At 57.1% G+C, this 16,912-nt stretch overlaps 1 protein-coding gene across 5 annotated transcripts in view; it reads right to left on the bottom strand.

Annotated features, from left to right (window-relative positions):
- The window catches only part of LOC139986076 (uncharacterized), a 132,300-nt gene that overhangs the window by 61,744 nt on the left and 53,644 nt on the right, over nt 1–16,912 (bottom strand). The window contains exon 1 of one of the 5 annotated variants that reach the window (XR_012453360.1): nt 3,556–4,470. The exons of the other annotated variants lie outside the window; for them this stretch is intronic. The gene's annotated coding sequence lies outside the window, so the exon portion shown is untranslated. Of the gene's footprint in view, nt 1–3,555; nt 4,471–16,912 lie in introns of those variants that run through there. 5 annotated transcript variants of the gene reach the window in all.

The raw sequence follows: 16,912 nt of genomic DNA on the forward strand, positions 1-16,912 counted from the left end.
AACGGGATCGACCGCTGCCACACGCGCCGATTTTCTTCGTCCAAAAGGATACGCGTATCGTTCGATGGAGTTACCTCGCAGCGGTACAGAGTTGCTCGGGAATCATCTTTGGTACATGGCCGATCGTACGCTCGAGTTTATTTGCACGCTCTTAACGTTCTCAGCTGGCGCGATTTGCGTTCAACCTTCTCGCTTCGAAGAAAACATTGGCCTGCATTAGAATTTCCTGAAACGATCTTGGCAATAGCAGCTAGCGGTGGAAAGAAGACTCTCGATCCAAAGCCTAGTTGTCCCGGCGCTTTGACCCTCGTCGATTTAGTTTGGTAACGAGGCTGGTGCCTAACGGTATCGCGCTTCCACTTCGACCAGTGAAACTGCTAGGTAATCGATGCTCGCTGCCAATGACGGTAACTCGTCGACGTCGAAAGCCATCCAGCGAACGAAAGATCGTCTCTGTTTTGGAAGAAACGATCGCATCGAACGCGTCTTCGATACGCTACCATCGAACGTCTAGGAGGAACGGTACGAGCGAATAGTTGGACGATCGCAGTGGAAAGTTTCTAATTCGCGAAGAATCCGGTAACGCGCGCGTCTCTCCTAATGAAGTCGTCCGTGGCGGAGGCGCAGGTAGAGCGGCGGTGTGCGCGGATTTGATCGATCGGCCGGTCCGTTTTCCACAGCCATAATGGACTGGACCGTGTGCCTGAGCGAAGGTACGAGTAAGGCCGCGCGACTCTCTAAGTAGGCGCAGAGCGCGTGTCACGCGCGTCATAAGAATGCGATAAGACGCGTGTCACGGCAACGGACAATGCAGAGTCGTTCCGTTTCGTTCCATTCCGAGAGACACGATCGCTGCGCCATTGTGTCGGGCCGAACGGGGTTCGGCAGCGTCGATACCATACGCGACCTCTTCGTGCAAGAGCGTCGCCCGGTTCCGACCTTATTCCACTAAAATACACACGACTCGCATGCTAAATCGTCGTCGTCGCTTCGCTCTGCTTTGCCGCGCACCGATCGGGTCAAGGCGTCGCGATCTTCGGCCGCGTCCGACTTTGCGCAACGGACGAACGTCGACTCATCGCGCGTTTCGGCGCGTCCGATTCGAAAGTGGCTGGTCGCCGGGTAAAAAGGAGCATCGCGTGCTTCGGTCCAACGACGAGAAAAAGGAGCCGCGACGAGTCTCGTGGAACATGGAGCGACGATGAAGATCATCTCGGTGGCGAGGGCGCGAGAGTGGGTGTCGCCTCGTTAGACGATACCATTGTGCATACCTGTTTACTACTATATACTACACTGACGGGCAGAACCGACGCACAGGCTCGGACGCGCGTAAGGCTCGCAGAGCTCGCTACGTCCACAGACGGATATATGTATGTACACACGGTCGAACACGGTGTTATTATCGTGCCGGTGCAATTAAAGAAGGAAGCCTAGAAATTAGCGGGTGGCGGACGTAGGTAAGTATAGAGTCGGTCGTGGTACGAAGCAGCCGGTGGTACCAAACACGAGAACCGGGGATGCCTCGTAGAGTTTACGTTGCCAGAGGGAGCGCGACAAAGTGGGAGATAGGTCCGAGCACGCGGAGGGACGAAGAGAGGCCAACGTGCCTTCTGAATATGCATAGGCCAAACGGAACGGGACGAGGACGAGATAAGGGCCGACTTATTTTTCCTGCCTTTCATTTCGTTCCATCCTTATTTTATTTTGGCGCTAACTGCTACCGCTACCGGTACGAAGACGGTACGTTTCTTCCTCTGCCCCTTCGCGCCCCTTTCTGCGGCGTGTCGGTTAAAAATCTCCGGGCTTCTCTCTTGGTCGATCTTTCGACGCGGTTTCCTTTCGAGCGGGCACAGCTCGCAAAAGCGACGGTCTTCTTCTAAAAAGTACTCTTACACGCGGCACAAATTCCATACAAGTTGGAGAAACGTTGAAAGGTCGCGGTAATTTTTCAGAAATTTGGCGAACGAGGAACGCGCGCAACAACGAATTCTTCTAGAACGATCGTACTACTAATTTTCGCGACCACGTGGCCCGGGAAGGGAATCCGAGACGACGCGAATTAAATTAATGCCTCGACCCGGCGAAACGGTAACGCCGCGTTTCGCTTACAATTAAGCTCCATAAAACTGTAAGCCGCGCCCCCGTGCACCGTCCTCTCGTACGCCAATGAATATTTTTATTTAATGCCCCATTAGCGGTTCACCCGCCCCTGCATTTACATAGGATCGCGACATCGCCGGCATAATCGTCTCGAATGGCGCTTACATTTCGAAAGTATATCAGAGATAGAAGTATATAAGACAGAGAGAGATAGAGAGAGAAAATAAACGATCGTTCGTTCGATTCTTTCGAGTGGGATCGCAAGGAAACGCCGATTCGCCTGTTATTAACCTGAAATCGCGACAAACGACGCGCAAAGGGACAACGACAGAGTCGTGAAAGAGCTTATCGAAGCGACAGGCAGATTATCTCGAAAAGCGTTACGCCGAGGAAGCCTGAGAAACAGTCGGTTGCGAGTCGGAAGTCTCGAAAATCGGTGAGGTGATTAGTATGCGCCCTGTCGCGTCGCGGTGCCCTGCGGGTTGTCCTTAACGCGCGGTGACGCGTTGCGCCCAGCAGAACTCACTTCCTCTTTCCCGCGATGGCTGATCAGGAAAAAAAAAAAAGAATCATGAATATGCATCGCGCAGACCCGGCCACGACCGTTTGCCGGCATTTCGCACCCGGCTGCCGGGGCCCCGGATCGTTGAGGTCATCCTGTATGGTGAACTGCACGACCACTCGCCGGCCCCGGCCGATGCAGTTGTACGTTCGAACCTGCAGTTGTTGCAACTCACCTGCCGCGGCTCGATCTAACGTGTCTAGCCGGCGTGAGATACGCGCGAATCGCAGCGGGCGACGGTTGCCGGTTCTTCGGCGTTTCCCCGCTTTCCCCTTGTTGCATTCGTTTCTTCGCGTCTCGCCCCATATAATTTCGCGAATGGCGTTTCCGTAATTACGCTTCGTAAATCGGCTGATAACACCCTTCGCAGAACGTACGGAAAGAAACGGTAGAAGCGTCGACTGGAAAGTCGACATGCCGTTTTCAAGGTGGGATAGAAAGCAAGGAGGGAAACGGCTGGCAGTTTGGAAAAGGTCGTAGGGCTGCAGCGACGAAGAGCCAGCAGCAGCAACGGCAGAAGCAGCCCTCCGGTTGTACGAGGGCAAGCTCGCGGCAGGAAGGAAACGCGAAATAAATACGGCGTGGTAAGGGGGTGAGGACGAGGAAGCGGCATGCGGTGGTCTCCGACTAAGAGTCCCGGACTGGAACTGGAACTGGAACTGGACGGCAGTCCAGCCAGAAAGATACATATTTTTAAATATTTTAGTCACGGTTCGCAATCGCCTCGTCACGCAGCCTTGCCACCTACTGGCTACTGCCCATTACGTACCTACTACTTTGCTAGCTACGTGGCTGGGCATCGCCGCGGCATACCGTCTCGGTACCTTCACCGTACCTCGCCACATACACACCGTTGCTCCTTCTTGCCGTCTTCCTTCGCTTTCGATGCGTACTTTTATTCCTTGTCTTTCTCCTCCTTCTCCTCCTCTCCCTCCCTCTCCCCCTCCTTCTCCTCCTACCGCTAGCCATTTCTGTCTCGCAGCGCATCTGCGGTTTTTCGCCCGTGTCCGAGTGTCCGTTGCCGGTCGCGACCGTGCGTTCGAACGAACCGTTACCGATTCCAGCGAACGTTTAATTCTCGATAAGAGTTAGGAACCGCTCGGAATCGGGCTTATAGCTGCCCTTTGATCGTACTTTCATGGAAAATACGGTTGACAATGGTGCGAGAGATTCGACCGAGCACGATCACGACGTGGTTGTTGTTGGCCATCGGCGATCCTGATTCTCGCTAACGATATCGATCGTTGCTCGTGACGAGTTTATGGCTTCGTAAGCCGCGCGTTCTTGCCTTGACAATGAGCGATCTGGTTTTAATGAAGCGCGGCAATTATCGCGTATACCGAGGCGATGCATAATTCATGCGGTATGCACTTATCGTGTTTTATCTATTACTCTGATATTCTTCCGCAGCGAAACGTTTACGATTTTTTTACTCGACGAGATTCGTTTTGTTCGTTACATCGACGAACGCGCTCGCTCGTTCTTTGCTCGAACGCGCGTTTCTTTCGCACCGTCGATCGAAAAACCACGCGTTGCTCGTGGAAAAGAGCAGACGCTAACATGGCCGAACGATTCTTTTGTGTTGCCGCTCCGCTGATCGTTGCTCTGTAACTCGCGCACTCGCGACTGTTTTTCTTCCCGGTGATCTCCGATCGTCGCATCTCGTGCGTCGAGAACTCGGAGCATTGCCCAAGGGATCCTGTGCCTGCAACTCCTCCGATTCCCACGATGCTGTCGGACGTACGAAATTTCATCAAAAGTCGCTGCCTTAATCCGTCGAAAGTATCGGCGTACGATTCGACGGCGCGAGTTGCGCGGCGGATAAAAGTTTTCCTTACCGAGCGTGTTCCGTTGCGACGCGAGTAATTTCCACGGGTGAGAAAATGGACCCGGTGAAACGCACGGCCGCGTCATTTACATTAATGTTTTGTCACGCGTCCCTGCGCGCGTTTCACCCTCTCCCGATCGAAATCGCTGCGGGAAACGTACTCGAGCGCTCATTATTCGAACGAAATGCCCCGTCATCGCGCCTCGCGCGCCTGCCGCGTTTATCCGAAACGCGGCGTTTAATTAAAACTCGACGGGATCGGATGAAAAATTAATTTGGTCACGTAACGATGTAAAGCAACGATCGCTGTTGCATCACCTCCGCTAATTATTACAACGAGCACAAAAATTCGCAGCTCCGATATCGCGACGCGTCCACCGCGAGCATAAATATTAAACGTAGGGAAGAATTTATACGCGTCACGTAAAGGCGGCGTTGAAAATTGGTCGCTCGAGTCCTGACGCTCGTGCTCGCGGCCAACCGGATCAACCGACGAGGAAACAGCGAGAAACACCGTTCCGTAGCTGTTTCAACGGCGAAGCCTACGGATCGGCCGTAGCTTATGGAAACGACGAACGACGAACGGTGCGGGAATTCGCCGACGAGTCGCGCGACCTTATAAGCGGACTTGGGAGGGGAGGATTCGACGACGATAAAAAGGCCGGCGACGGGCACGAGTGAAAGATGACGAGAAGAAGAGACCAAGAATGGAAAGTGAAAAGCTGTGCGGAGGCGCGTGGACGCGGATCCCTTGTTAAGTACGTTGGATCTCGCGCGCTCGTTCCGAGAACGGCCGCGAGAAACACCGCGGCCTGACACGAATTTAACGAGTAGACGCGTGATTAAGGGGGATGACACGACTGCCACGAGCCGAGAAAGAAGCGAGACGAGCTTCGGAGAAAGGGGGTGGCGGTGGTGGTGGCGGTGGTGGTGACGGTGTCGGAGGGCAGAGAAGCGACCGTGGAGGGCGAAGGCACGGGCGGGGTTCGGTGGGGTGGAAACGAAGGCAGCGTGGCTGGAAAAATGCGAGCCTCCGTCTGCCCGCATACATTTCCATACATCAGCCCGTCCAAGTTGCGAGTCGGTGCGAGCGAAAGACCGAGCGGTCGAGCCGCCGGCTGGAGACTGACGACCGCGTCGAGAGGAGCAGACCCGTTGGATAAGGGGAACCAACGGAATAAATCCAACTAATTAGACGAGGAAAAACCGCGGATTAATTACCCGTCGCCTTCGCCTCTTCTTGCGCCCATGCTATTCTCGCCCTCCTTCCGGCCGGCTGGCCCGACCGAGGAAAGCGATTTTTCATCGCGCCGCAACGCAAAGTTTCGGCCACGAGCGCTCTGCGTTTCCTTTCGCGCTGGCCGAGAATCGACGAGCGACGAGGGGATCGAGTTTGGTCGACGAGGCACGCGAAGAGGACGACGTTACTGTTGACGCGCGTTCTTAGAAAGCTCGCGATTCGGTTCTCGCCAGACAAATAGAGGCGCGAAAGCAAAAGTAGGGTGACGACAAAGAGATGGCGAGAGAGCGTGGAGAGGTTCGCGCGGCTGTCGTCGCTGTGGCCGCACACGCACACAGACTTGGAGCTTTACCGCGACTCGGAGTGTTTGCGAGCCGTTGGAAAGCTCTCGGGTTGCAGGAAGCCGCGCGGGAGACGCCAGCAGCGCGGCGAGGATGGAAGCCTGAAATGCAGATTTCGCGCTACTCTCGAGCCTCGAAAGCGTCTCTCCGCCCCTGCTTACCTATATCCCTGTTTGCTCCGCTCTCACGCCTTCTCTTCCTCCTCTTCCTCCTTTCGCCCTCCACCGTTTTCGCTCGACTTCACCGTTTCGTCTTCCCTCCTTTTCCTTTCCCTTCCGCTCGTTCGTCGTCCAACATCTTCTTTCCTATCCTCGCACCGATGTTTCTCTCCTTGGAGTTTGGATTTGCTCAGCGCTTAGACTCGCTTTACACACCTTTCACGGCGTATCCTGTGTACGAAGGATGTGCGCGTAGCCGTATCGTCGTATCGCGGAACTATCACCGAAGCGCATATCGGGCGACGAGGAAACTCGTCGTCGATCTGCAGGCGAAAAGCTCGAGAACGAGCGAAGGAGGCTAACTCGACGACGACGACGACGACGACGACGACGATAGTCTACGGTGGCTCGAAAGGAGGAGAAAAGAGGTCGCGTCATTGCTGGCCAGGGCCAGTGATCGATGGCGTTGGCCGTTATCTTCGCCACCCCCGCTCGGGCTCGTGGTAATTCATCATCTCGGTCTGTTTTTCACTTACTTTATATGCAACATATTCCGTAATTTTTATTCAGTCAACCGGCCGCCGCCTCCTCGTGCGGTAACCCCCGTCCAGGGCCAGCTCATAAAACAACGAGCTGCCTCGTGGACCATCCACCGTCGGCTGACGGAACAGGGGTGAAAGACGGAAGACGATGGAAGCCGATGGAAGATGGGAAAAGAAGGGCGCCACACTCCGCTGGTAGTCTCCTCCGTTAGAGTGGACCGGCTCGCGAAGTACGAGGGGTTACGCAAGCCGCCGCACTCTATATGCTAAAGAATCTCGATATGGAGATCCGCTTGGACTCATCCCCGACCGGTCAGTTTGATTTATTGGCTCGAAATCGGCCACGCTAAATTTCTGGCAAAATATGCTGTCCCAGGCCGCGCGCCTCCCACCGATATCCCCGCGCCTTCGTCCACGTTTTCCCACCGTATTTCCATAAAATGAATTATTAGACCAGTGGGTATGTCGCGGGATGCGACCTTCGTCCTGCCGAATGTCGTTGCGCGTCTTGGACGCGCGTCGCTCCGACACCGTGCACGAACAGTTAGCAGGGCTTTGGCGTTTCGTTGGAGTCGAAAAAGGGCCGTGCACGCGTGCGAGCCAGGGCGGTGGTCCCTTTTCGAGGAGGAGGCTTATCGATGGACGAGGGACGCGGGATATTCGGTGCCGGTATTTTTCCGGGGACCGCGTGACGGTTACAGTCACGGTCGTTCTCCGGTCGTGTCACCCATCGGTGTCGGCCTGTAAAAGCATCTGACGCACGGCGTGCCATCGGGCTCGGACTTGGGACCCTTTAGATCGTATCGCGGAGGTCACGGTGCTTATATACCGGTCGCTAACATATTTTTAAGTAGCGGCGATACCGTCTACCGACGGGACCGGACACAGCCACGGCAACCAAACCGAACGAGAGCCTGGCCACCGGCTCTCCTTCGTCGAGCATGCACGCGCTACACACTCGCGAACGAGATGGCACCTGTCGCGCAAGGTGTTCCCCGTGCGTTGCTCTTCCTACGATCTCGTCAGCGATCCTGCGAAGATGCGAACGACGGTACCGTCCGTGTTCTCGTTTCGCTCGTCCTCGCGTCCGTTTATTAACTCTTACCGGCGTTTATTCGCGATAAACGGGACGATTTATTTTACACGCGTTGCCTATGAAAGGGAGACGCCTACCTCGAGAACGGTACTCGGATCGCTAATTCTCCGAGCGATCGTAAAATCGCGCGGCTATAAAGACGAATCGTAAAATCGAGGCGACTTTGTCGCGAAACGCGCACAGGCCGATCGACGTGAATCGGCAAACGGGCCGTTTCCTTCACCGCCGAAACGTTTTTTTTTTTTTTTGCGAAACGTTCCACGACGAAACGGAAGTATCGGAGATACTACCGCGAGGCGCGCAGTGGCGGTTCGCTCGTGTGCACGCGAAAAAAAAGTTTGCCCAGTCGGAGAGGGTACCGTCCGCGTAGCGAGCGCAGGTGAAACGGTTGCGAGAAGGAGCAGGTGGTGGACCAACGATGTCCGGCGTGTGCCACGGGCAACGAGGCTGACCTCGAAGACCGCGGCAATCGGAAAGATCCCCGGGCCGTGCGGAGCCGAGTCGGCGGTCGCAGCTGCGTTTTATCGTCCGGAAGACAAACGACGAAACCCGCGACCGAACAGAAGCGCGCGTGTAACGTCGTCGTCGACGTCGAAACGTATGCCAGGACTACGCGACGTTGCTTCCAAACATCGACGATTGTCGATCGACTTGCACGCTTTTACGTTCAGTCCGATCGGCTTGGATTACCCGATACGGATCTGCGAAATCGTTTAACGTTAGCGCCGACGAAATCGCGCGAAAGGGGATAACTTTATGCGCGAATTGGGCGTTTTCGGATCGACCAGAGATCTCGCATCGGCCGACTCGACGAAGCTCGAAGAGCAAAAGGAGAGGTCCGAGTTATCCGAAGCTTCTTCCTCCACGATACGATTCCCAGGATAAGAAATTGCAGGATAGAGGAACGTCTACGAGATTCCTACGTTATCGCTAGCGTGAGCTTCGGGGATGCTTGGAGCGTAGGAGAGACGGCGGAGATAGGGTGAAATCTGGGATTCGAACCCACGAAGGGCAAGTAGATCCCTGCAACGTGCTTGCGGTTCGTTTCGGGTCAGGCTGGCGGAGCTTTCGCGGCGGCGAGCAGCGCCTTGCCTTGGCAACTTCCGGCAGCTGGCTTCCCCGCGGACCTTTCCCGGAACCAGAGTTCCGGGGCAAGCAGCGCGACAACCTCGAGATCCCTTCTTTATCGGCGCTCCCAGGACGCCCGCGTCGCTCCACCTCTTTGCCTTCTTCCCTCGGTCTTCTCCTCTCCCTCTCTCTGTATTTTTTTCTGTTGGTTTGGTCGCGCCACGTCGCGTCACGTCGCGCGGAGAGACCGAGGAGGCGAAGGAAGTCGTCGACCGGCGTCATAAGGAGATATCGCGCACGATATCCCGGTTACCGCACGGCAGCCGTATACCCGTTAACGCACCGCCAATGTGTGCCGCTGTCGTACCAATTAATCGCCGGGAGATCTTTATCGCCATGGGATGTTTTCAGTCACGGCCTGCACTTTCCGCGCTCTCTGGCTTCATCGTCCCGATGCGTCCCGTTCCGTGTCTGCCACCGCACGCACCGTTCTCCGCTACGCCTCCCGACACTTCGCCAAACGAACGAGCCAACGATCGCAGGAAATTGACTGGCTTCTGGAAAAACCGCGGGTACTCGATAACGGGAGCCCTCCGTTTGCTCCCACGGAGCGCATCCACGGAGAATCGTGAAAAAATTCATTTTCGATTAGTCGTGCGACCATCGTGCCTAGAAACAGGGATCGTTAACCCTCGATACGTGCGGCATGGGGCCGCGAGAGAAAGGCGGTCGTAGAACACGGACGCGTATTCCTACAGCTCGCTACGGTGTCCTATAAAGCCTACGCGCCGTCGTTTTATTTCGGTCGGATCGAACGACGCAGTTGGTCCCGCGCTATCTATCCATGGGAACGTCGTTTCGTATTCCGCGTAAGCGTCGCGACGCGACCTCACCACGCGCACGTGTGTGCGTGTGTGTGAATGAAATTCAAGGTAGGTCGTCGGTCAGTCCGCTGGGTCGGACGAGATCTCGCTTGTCCTTGCCCCGCTCGTACGCGTCTCAGCCACGAGGACGTGGATCGACGCGGACAAGATCGATACGCGCGCGTGAACAGGATACGTGAAAACGTGGGAAGACGACGCGCGTTTAAAATCGGTCACGACCAACGCGCGCGCGTTGCGATACTGCCTTCGTCTCTCGGCTTCCTGACCTTCCCTCGCCTTCTCTCCTCGTCGTTCCAAGATCGTGCGCGTACCAGACACGACGATCTCCACCACGATCGGAACACTCGTACGAGACTCCGACCAGCGTTTCGTTCGATCGACACGCGTTGCCCGCGTTCGACAAAAATTTCCTGCCACGCAGCTCCCGCTCCTTACGGAGGGACGACGCTGGTTCACATGAAAGAAGGTGGTCGTAGTAGAAGGCAACGGTGGCTGCAAAGAGAGAGAGAGAAAGGGAGAGAGATGTTGTTAGGTCCAGAGGGAAGAAGAAGAAGAAGAAGAAGAAGAATAGAAGAGCTGCGAAAAAGAAAGAAAACGACGCAGCGGTAGGTAGAGAGACCGGGAGAAAGCAGGGGCTAAAGAGGGAAAAGGGGGAAAAGAGCGAGAAAGCGGAGGGTAGAAGGGGCGAGCGTGGAGAGAACAGGAGGAAGCAGCGGGTGATTGATTTTTGTCGTGGCTTTGCCTCACGCTATCCGTTATATCCGCGATTGTGCGGACCTACAGGGGGACTCCCGACGGGTTCGCGCGGTGAAGCGACGACGGCGGGCGTCGCGACGCCGTCCACCGATTGGCGGTTCCCGTCCCCAGGGGGCGGCGCTAATCACCAGACCGTGCAACACCGTGAGTCTCTACTGCACTCGCCTCGAAAGCACTCTACCGTGCATCGCTGACTCCGATCTATATACACTGTACACCCGACTACGACTACCACCACGCGCCACTGACCTCTACCTACTACGCGTACGCTTCGGACGCACACCGACTGCGTTCCATCGTCCTCGCCGAGCGACCGCGCACCCTCCGCCGACCAACAGGATGTAAACCGACGACTATGACGACGGGAAATGGAATACCATCTCGCACGTTCGCTCGCTCGCTCGCTCGTTCGTTCGTTCGTTCGCTCGGGAACAGTCGGAGAAAAGAAGAAGAGTCGCGGCCGGATTCCGCGATCAGATTTCGTCGATTTTTGGCGATAATCGAACGACATCCTCCGCATCTGTGGGACGCGTATCGCGATCGGCAAAGGCCACTCGAAATCATCGAGGGCGAAAGAAGGAAGGAGAAACGCTCGTTAGCCGTAATCTACGTCGACGACGGTTACGCTCGTTCGCGTCTAGACTTTAAGAGCGCGTCTTCCTATTTCAACAGGTACTTGGCCGCGACGAGCACTCTCGGCAGAGGGGCTCGCGCATCGATCGAGAATTTTCAAAGGATCGTTAAATTAGCGTGCCGCGACCGATGGAGGAGGAAACGTCGGCCTGGTTCGCGTGGAGAGAACGATCGGTGGGAATAAAACGCGGCGGAATCGAGCATCGCGTATAGTCGCCGCGGTAGTCGACGCGGCCGATACGCCGGATAAGATGCCAGATAGCACGGATGTGCACGCTGAGAAATACGCGGTTCAATCTGACGTTCGATCGCGGATGAACGTGGGAGTCGAGTTCCGCGAGCGGGCCTTGGACGATGATGGCCGCCGCGATCGTAAATTAGCCCGACCAACTCGCAACGACTCGATCCGCGGCGGCACCAACGGCCGAAATTGATAGCCGCGTGATCCCGCTTGGTTCTCGTTCGATCGAATTGGTCGCGATTGCCTCTTCGGACGGACGTCGAGCCGCGCGTTTCGCGGTTCTCTCGCGGTCGAAGATATTGTAAAATAAATGGCGGGACAGCGGTGGCGGTGGCGACGCGACGGTGGATCGATTCGGAAAATATTAAATTATCGTGAGCCAGCGTTCCCGCTGGACAGTAATACCAGAAGATATCGCAGTTTGTAAATACTTGTAAATATCCGCGCTCCATACACCAGTTGGCCGCGCGTGACTCGACTCTCTAATTTATGACAGCAACGCGGCGCGCGTTGAATAGAGATTGGCAGACCGCGCGCACCAACTACATATTTCGAGTTCTCGAAACGCCCGTTCCCGTACGAGTATCCCGTTAAAACTTTCCCTCTTAAAGGCCATGGCGATCGATGGTTGGAATTTCGACCGCCTCGCGGCAATTTTCGCCGCTCGGGAAAATCGATTCCGGGTGTGATCCGCGTGTCTGATTCGATGGGGCGTTCGATCGAACGTTTTCGAAGTGGTTGCGCGATCGCGGTCGTTCTCACGCCGCGCGGCGGATGATTTACGGGAACGTGGCGGCGGTGACAGGAATACGCGGATCGCCGCGGAAACGACGGAAACGAGTCAAAGTACCGGGAGAAACGGGTGTCGACGTGTCGGGGTTGCGCTAGGAATCGAACGAGAAAGCGCGAAGTGTTTCTCGATCTGCCGGCACGAGACGATAAGCCACCCGCGCTGATTTACGAGGGTACGCGACGGCGTTAGGCTCCGCGCGCGCTTCGATTCCTCGGAATCGAGAAATCGGCGACGTTAGCCGCGGCTGCGATTGTCGGGTCGCTGTAGCATCTCGACGACGACGACGACGACGACGACGACGACGACGATACACCGTTCGCCGCCGGTGGAGTTGATAAAGGCCGATAAATCGCGAGTAAAACGGAGTGATAATATCGTGGACACGGACGCCGGCCCGTGGCTGTCGACGGAGAAGGAAGACGACGCGCGACGAGCGACGAGGAACGAGCGATCGCGATGGAGCGAGAGAGAAGCGCGTCGGTGGCTGGAGGTAGAGAAACGCCGGAGACGGGAGGAGCGGCGGGTGGAGCAGCGGGAGCCGGAGGTCGTCGCGGAGGAGGAAAGCGGCGGTGCAGAGGAGCAGAGGTTTCAGAGCTTGGACGCGCGGTGGCAAGAGACGTCGTGGGGCGGCGAGGGGCGTCGAGGGTCGCGAAAGGGAAGGTGGGCCCAGAAGGTGGGGGCCTGGGTGAGCGGCGGAGAGAGGCGAACGGCGGCAAGTCGGGGAAGGGGCGCGCACCGGAGGAAGCGGCACCGTCGCTCGAGCGAGACGAGAGCGAGCAGAGAAACGCCGTGTGCCGCCGTCGCCACCACCGCCGCCGCCACCGCCGCCACCACCGCCGCGATCGCTGCCGCCACCGCCGCGAGGACAACGTAGGAGGGACCAATGGACATGCGCGGGTGTGCCGCGACACCACGGCGACCTTCTGGCCACCGCCAGAAACAAAATGGCTACCGCGCCTCCTAACGTCGCCGAGAGATGGCGACAAAACCTTCTCCCTCTTGGCCTCCTTTTCGTCCCAAACTCCGGATCAACGGTCAAACTCCTTCCAATCGTATTTTTCTTTCGCCGAAAGTTTTAACGAGCTACCTTTTCCCCGACGCGCCCACCGTCCTTCCCGAGCCAAGCGATCCGACCCGTCTTCTCTTGGATAGCGCGCTGCGTCTCGTCCGACGTCGAACCGAGTTTCCGCGTCTCGCCGCCGCCTCCGATCGCAACCTTGGCAATTGCGCGTTACTTTGGAAAGACGTTTGTCGCAGCGTCGCGCGATCGCTTAGGCTAATCGCGTCGGAACGGCGTCGGATCGACCGCGCGCGATTGCACGGTAAACGGACGAGCCCGATTCGGGAATCGGGCCGGATCTTATCTGTCCTGCCAATTACGCATTCGATGCGCAAGACACCGGTGCAACTACTTTGCCGCACGGTCGGTGAACACGCCAACGACAGATAGTCGCTCGATACGCGGCGTTAATTTGTCGAAAGCACTCGCGTCAGCGCGCCACAGTGAATATCATTTGAATGCATTAAGCGTGGCTGCGTACACGCGTTTGCGTAGCCGGGTGAACGCCGGTCGAGGAATCGGACGTCGTTGGAGATGGTGGGGCCCGTCGCGCCGCGCCAACTTGGTTGCACGCCGCAAACGCCGATCGACGCTCGATCGTCCGCTTCTCGCCGACGAACAACCTGATCGTCGTTCGCAAGATGGATCGACTTACGAGCCGGAGAAGGCGTGGTATTTTTCCACGGGCAGGGGCGGCCGACGTTTTTTGGTCGGAAGACGATCGGCTCTGCTCCGGGCAGAGGTTCGCGAGACAAGTCTGTCGGAGACATTGATTGGCGAGCGACGGGAGCCGCGCGGTCGGTCGGACCATCGGTCGTTTCGCTTCGCGTCGCTCGGATGTTTTTAGGACGGTGGATAGGAGGCAGAGCTCTCATGCATATTCAACGGCACTCTCAACTCCTCCGTCACAGGAGGGAAAGAACCACCCCCGCGTTCCCGACGCACCCCTTAGACACCCCTATCCGCCGCTCGAGAGAAAGAGACGGGACGAAGACGAGGCGATAGCTACTGCTCGGATAGATAGATGGGGACGGGTCGGGAGAAAGAGAGAAATCCACGGAAACTGGGCAAGAGACGCGGCGCGGCGCGGCGCGGCGACGCCGGTGTGCCGCTGTTGCCGAAGGAGGGAAGCAACCGGCAAAAGGATGGGTGCTCTCGCGATTTCCTTCGTATTCCGCGTCGGCTTTTGTCGACGGTCGAAGATAACCGGCGGACGACCTTCAACCGCTTCCACGAGATCGTCCTCCGCGAAATTAGACAAACTTCCGGGAAGACGGAGCCGCGCCCGATTCGCCGTTCTTCGGCTACGAGCTCGTTTCGCGATTCACGGATCGCGGCGTGTTCGATTTCACCGACCGATCCATCGACCCTCCAACGTCCACCGATCCCGTTCGCGGTGAGACGAACGTTGGCGAAAGCACGCTCGTAAAAGCGAGTCCTTTAAAGACGAACGCGTTCGGTGGCTGGCGGAGGGACGAGATCCGATGGTTTCTCGCTCGGTCGCGAATATTCGTCGTTTCGAGAAGGCGCGAGAAGATTCGACGACTTCGGTGCGTTTGGTTACGACGGCGATAAATTCGAGCGGAGGATTTCGCGGCTGAGAACTGCGAATACGTCGACTCTGGGATGGGTTATGCGCCGGGGGAAGAGGGTGACTGCGAAGGAGAGAGAAAGAGGCCGAGTCCGTGTCTTCTCCGGGGATTGATATCCCTCGTCTTCCCCTTTGATATCCACACTCCCGATCGGTCGAGCTTCACCGACACCCTCGGCTGGCCTTCCTCCATTCGACTCGACTCTACTCGATTCGACTCGACTCCGGCCCCTCTTCCTCCCGACAAGACAGATCGAACCACCCTGTTTACACCGCGACGCGATGATTTGCCAAATTAATTGGTTCGTCCCGCGATTCCTGCGCGCCGCGTCCTCCTTCGCCTCCGGCGCCGTCATCGTCGACGTCGAACCTACGAGCCTGTCCACCGACTCGCGTCCGAGCTGTCTTCCCGGACGAAGCCAGGACGCGCAAAAACCGCGAATAATCTTCGCCGCAGAGGCCGACTTTCATTAACGGCAAGAAGGATGGGCCGCACGGTAATTTCTAACGAGGCTCTGCCGGCACGGCGCTTCTCCTCTCGGCAACGCGAGAACGCCTCGCCGAGCGTCGCGCAAAAACCTCTCTCCTCGGTCTCGCTCACGGGAGGCGTGACGGCGAAACGTGATCGTTAACGAAAAAATAAGGCGACCCGATATAACGAACCAGCGAGCGTGTCTCGGCGTGTTCTTCTCGACGTGCCTACGCGCCGTCCCAGCTTTTTTCCTCCTTCGAACGAAGAAGACGGCGGCAGAGTTAGATTCCTAGCGTCGTCCAACGAAACCGTCGTCGAGCTCGACCACCGGACTTTGGTCGAGTCGTCGCGAGTCGGATCCGGCGAATTTCGTCGTTGGCGCGACGAATGGAAAACCGATGACGCGTATCGAGAAGGGAGAGCACGGAGAGAGCGAGGTAAGCGACGACGACGGCGACGACGATGAGAGTAGGTTTTCAGCGAGACTAGGCAGAGGAACGGCGTCGACAGCAGGAGTCTACCGGGGCGAGCGAGGGAGGCCGGCTACGCTCGTAAAACGTCCACCGGCTCCTTTTTCGCGGCGTCTCGTCGCTTCGGGCGTCGAGAACACGGAGGCGGTGCCGGCGAAATGAAATTAAACGGATCCCCTTTTCGCCAGAGGAACGTCTCCTCCTCGGTAAAAACGAGTGTGGACATCCGGCGCTATCCTCGTCCGCTTCGGGCCAAGGTGATCGGAGGTCGCGGCCACGGATGCGCTCCTAGGGGTAACGCGCCGGAAACACGTTCGACCTCTCGTTAATGCTACCTTTCTTAGCTATCTACTATCGTCTCTCACCGCGAAGGTAACGAGACGCTTTAAACCGTTCGACGTCCGGCTTTCGGACGCTAATCTCGATCGATAAACTTTCGGTCGTCGTGTGCGATGGAACGCGACGAGCAACCGAATGCGTTTCCGGGTCGGAAACTTTCGCGAAGACGGCGCAACGGTTACGCGTGGCCGGCCTCGGTTCGAAGACAGACAACGAGCATCGAGTCCTCGGAGGAAGGGTGAAAGTAATCGGCCGGATAGATGGTCCTGTTTTCGTTCCGGGTTTCCTCGTGTTTTTATTCTTTCGGAGAACGCGCGGCGACAATCGATACCTGAAGCTCGAGGGTGGAGAAGAACGAGGGCCGAAGGCGCGGAGGCGAGAGAGAGGGTGGCGCCTCATATTTTGCTCATTAGCGTCAGCATCGTCGTCAGCGTCGGGACGCCCTCGGTTCGCGTAGCCCGACCAACGTTGGAGAGGGACCATCCATCATCTTGTCCTCCGTTTCGTTCGCGCCCAACCCTCCCACTTTCGCTCGCCAAATCTTCTCTGCCGCCCGCCGTGCGCCACCGCTCTCAACCGCTCGTTTACACTTCGACGGTTTTCTTCGTCGCGAGGATCGACGACGCGGCTCGAAATCGCGTAACGACGATTCGCCGCGACGCTTTTGCGTTTAAGCGCGTTAGAGCAACAAGTTAGGACGAGAGTTTGATCGCGTCGCGTCGGACGAACGAACGTCGT

This window comes from Bombus fervidus, chromosome 4, assembly GCF_041682495.2.
Source record: "Bombus fervidus isolate BK054 chromosome 4, iyBomFerv1, whole genome shotgun sequence".
NCBI lineage: Eukaryota > Metazoa > Arthropoda > Insecta > Hymenoptera > Apidae > Bombus > Bombus fervidus.